Genomic DNA, 4,765 nt, shown 5'->3' on the forward strand with positions numbered 1-4,765 from the left:
AACCTAACACGGGCTGAATGCCACGAGACTTGAACAGAGCTAGGTAGGTGGAAGCGGTCAAATGTTAACAGGCATACACCAGTTGGTTGGGGTTTATTATTTATTAATTTGGTAAATTTGAAAACTCCAATCACTCCTTGATCACTTAAGTTTTCAATAATTTCTTCTTCGCCTAYGTCATTGAGGCATGGWGCAAAGATGGTCCCTCTCGTAGAGTTTAGGTTGGTGTGATATTTCACTTCTACATCACAGAGGCCTGCTAATCTTTTGGTATCAAGAAATTTTTTTGCGATCGWGGTGTTTTTTACTAGCAGCAGGAGGCTGCCGTCACGTAATTCGGATATAGACACGATGTCTTTGCTAATCACTTGTAGAGATTTTTGCACTGCAAAACACGAGAATTTCGTTAGGGGTTTGTTGGGTTCAAGTGAAGATATCACCARATATTTTGGGTTTTCTTTTTGTATTTTTGGTAACTCGGGAAACACGTTTAATTGGTTTTTAGTTGGTTTTTTCCTTTTTGGTTGGGGGCTAACAGCCAGCGGAGCAAATCTGTTATCCCCTAAAAAGGGGGGCCCAGGGGCCATTGTGTATCACTTTGTCACTCACTGAATCGAAATATTATTTAATTCGAAACGTAAAATAAATTGAAATCACTGAAATAAGAATGGCGAACACAAAAGCTACGCTAAACTCAAGGAATAAAGGAAACTCACAGAGAGAAATCACTACGTGCACACACGAAGAATGGTAGTCGGTGACTGATGCAAATAGTACCCGATGATGACATGTATGCCATCCTATGCATTTTCGTCATCTGTTTCTCAATATGAATTAGACAGCCTCTTGGCACCTATGACACCACTCCATATGTGACCATTGGTCTGACTATCATTGTGTACATACAGCGTATTATGCTTGGTGTACAACAGCAAGTTGTACTCACTAGCCGTTTGCACACCATTAGCGCTCTGGTGGCTTCCGCATTCATGGAATCCAAGGGCTTTTTCCACTTAAGTTCTGAACCTAATACCATCTCGTTGGCATAGCCTTGGCAATGGATGCTATTGGAAGTTAACAGATTCAAAAGCTAATTCACAACAAAGCTCTACAGCAAAGGTCATAGAACTCATCCTTGGGGCATCCCTTTGTCGTTCCTAGTTGGATGCTAAATCCACCCACCTTTTGATAGGTTTTTTGTTTGTGTTCATCTTGTTCTTACGACGGATAGCTCGCTGGCACAAACATGGTGCTCTGGTTAGCTAAAAGGGAAACTAATAGTAAGTCGGACCAGAGCCCCACAGCGCGGTGAAGCCACCATTACTTTCCAAGACGGGGCGGTATTAAGAAGGCGCCGTTTAAATACAGCCGAATTTACCACCACAGTTCAAATGAACAACCTACACGTCATTCCCTGGATTAGGAGGTGGCAGTTCAGTGTCAGTATGAGCACTGATATGTGGAACCACTTATATCGGATTGAAGAGACCGAATGACTTACGGTTACATTTCACCACTTCAAGATGCCTGGCCATCGCTCTTAAGCACAGAATATAAACTATTGCATTCGCTACAAAAATAATAAACTCTTTGTAGTTTCCTATAAGCGACGTTTTGTATGTTTTATAAAAATAAGTAGAAACCCAAAAGAGTATGTTTAATTGTAATATGTAAATAATGCCCAAAGGTGATCTAGTCACCGATGCCCAGAGCATACTTAAATTATGGAGGGAACACTTCTCCAGCCTGCTGAATGGCAGTGAACGCACAACGCGTTCATGCATGCATCAGCTTCTTTGTAAAATATGGTCGAACGAAAGCATGCCCAACGATTGGAATTAAAGTGTGCTATGCCCAATCCACAAAAAAGGAGACCCCACAATCTGCGCCACCTACCGTGGGATTAGCCTGCTCAACATCGCAAATAAGGTTCTATCGAGCGTATTGTGTGAAAAATTAAAGTCCGGTGTCAACAAACTGACTGGACCTTATCAGTGCGGCTTTAGACCTGGAAAATCAACAACCGACCAGATATTCACCATGCGCCAAATCTTGGAAGAGACCCGCGAAAGGAGAATCGACACACACCACCTCTTCGTCGATTTCAAAGCTGCTTTTGACAGCACGAAAAGAAGCTGCCCTTATGCAGCGATGTATGAATTTGGTATCCCCGCAAAACTAATACGACTGTGTAAGCTGACGTTGAGCAACACCAAAAGCGCCGCCAGGATCGGGAAGGACCTCTCCGAGCCGTTCGATACCAAATAAGGTTTCAGACAAGACGATTCCCTATCGTGCGACTTCTTCAACCCGCTTCTGGAGAAAATAGTATGAGCAGCAGAGCTAAATAGAGAAGGTACCATCATTCATAAGAGTCTACAGCTGCTGGCGTATTGCTGTTGATATTGATATCATCGGCTTCAACCCCAGCGCCATTAGTTCTGCTTTCTCTCTTCTGGACAAGGAAGCAATACAAATGCGTCTGGCAGTGAACGAGGGCAAGACGAAATATTTCCTGTCATAAAACAAGCAGTCGTCGCACTCGCGACTTGGCACTCACGTCACTGTTGACAGTTATAACTTTGAAGTCGTAAATAATTTCGTCTATCTTGGCGTAAACACCATCAACAATGTCAGCCTGGAAATCCAAAGCAGAAGAACTCTTGCCATCAGGTGCTACTTCGGACTGAGTAGGCAATTGAGAAGCATAGTCCTCTCGACGAACAAAAACCCGATATATGGTGTAGAGGCTTGGACGATGAGAACAACAGATGAGTCGAAGTTGCGAGTTTTCGAAAGAAAAGTTTTGCGAGAGATTTATGTTCCTTTGCGCATTGGCCACTGCGAAAATCGCATTCGATGGAACGATGAGCTGTATGAGATACATGACGACATTGACATAGCTCAGCGAATTATAAGGCAGCGGCTACGCTGGCTGGGTCATGTTGTACAGCTCCGAAAGTATTTATAAGTTGTACCCGCCGGGGGAAGACCTCCACTCCGTTGGAAGTACCAGGTCGAGAAGGACCTGGCTTCGCTTGGAATATCCAATTGGCGCCACGTAGCGAAACGAAGAAACGACTGGCGCGCTGTTGTTAACTCAGCTATAATCGCGTAAGCGACGTCAATTAAGAAGAAGAATAAATATTGCCCGGATTTATGACATAACATAAAACGTAGGAAAGCCAAAAAATTTCGAGATTATATTTTTTACCTATTTTTTATTAATAAATCGATATACTTGTATAACTTATGTAGGGCTATAAAGCTTTTTTTATAACGGCGCAAATTTACAAAAAGCGAAAAGTACAAGCGAAATTGCAGCAACGAAGAAAATGATAAGAAGCCGAGGCTGTGAGGTGGTCAGGTATTAGACTAGGTATTATTTGCACAATTCTTCTCCATAAATAATATTCTATACCATATTTCAATACCGCTAAATACATAATTTCGGTTCGTATTAATTCATATATATATATGCATATGTTATGTACTTCTAACAGGGTAAGGAGAAATAGAAAAGCAAAAAAATATAAGAACATATCGTCGAAGTATGCAGTGATTCACCATCGGTGGCCCAACAACTTAATTTTAAAAATATACGGTAGACATGTCCCTGGGCCAATTTATCGCTCATGTCAAGTTTTAAATTCTACTCCCTTTTCTATGCTTATTTTGCTTTTAAAACAATATTGAACAATTTTATAATTTTTGATTTAAAAAAACACTGATATTACAAAGGCTTAACGTAATTTTTTAAAAAGATTATAACTATAATAGTATATCACATATAATATTAATTATAATATATGTACACATACTTGTAAGACGTAATGTTAGAATGAAATAAAACAACCAAATTTGGTCAAACTGGGTTCTGTTTGTTTTATTAAGCAGATAATTGTTTGCCATATCTGATTTGAATGAAATGTCAGCCAAGTGTCAACAGCGACTCCGATTACGTAAGCGAATTTTAAATAAGCCACAGATACAGGGTGGCCGATGAATTTTTCTACATTAAGAAACTCAAATAATTTTTTTTTTTTGAGTGTCAAAAATGAATTCCATTTCTTTTATTCATGTTAAAGCTCATTCAATTTTATTAAATATAGCTTAATTAGTTTTAAAAATAATGGAATTGAAATGCCCTCCCTGCTCGTTGATGCATATGTGGCATCTTACCAAAAAGTTATTCTCCATCTGCTTGGAGAGTTGAGACAGGAATACCCGCAATTGTTTCTCGAATAGATTGCCTTAGATCATTCAAATTTGTTGGTTTTGCTTTGTAGACTTCCTGTATGCAATAACCCCACAAGAAAAAGTCAGGTGCAGTAAGGTCAGGCGACCTGGGTGGCCAACGGATGTTGTGTGTTCTGGATATCAGCCTATTGGGAAATTTTCGTCGTAATTCTGTCGTAACAGGTTGGGCTATGTGAGGAGCTGCACCATCTTGCTGAAACCACACAGAAAAAACTCTCTCAACATGCTCAAGTAACGGTCTCCTGTAACCGTAACGGTGTGACCGTTTTCTTCGAAGAAGTAGGGCCCTACAATGCAGCGTGATGAAACTGCACACCACACTGTGACACGAAGTGGATGCAATTCTGTCTCATGGAGTATATGTGGGTTGTAAGCACTCCATATTCGAGAGTTTTGTTTGTTTATGTTGCCGTTTAAATCGAAATGGGCCTCGTCAGACATTATATGACAGTTCAGTTCAACATGTTTCCATCCTCTTCCACCATTTGAAGCATCTTCTGGCAAA

The sequence above is a fragment of the Bactrocera latifrons genome, unplaced genomic scaffold (genome assembly GCF_001853355.1).
Source record: "Bactrocera latifrons isolate USDA-ARS-PBARC rearing strain unplaced genomic scaffold, ASM185335v1 scaffold_1595, whole genome shotgun sequence".
NCBI lineage: Eukaryota > Metazoa > Arthropoda > Insecta > Diptera > Tephritidae > Bactrocera > Bactrocera latifrons.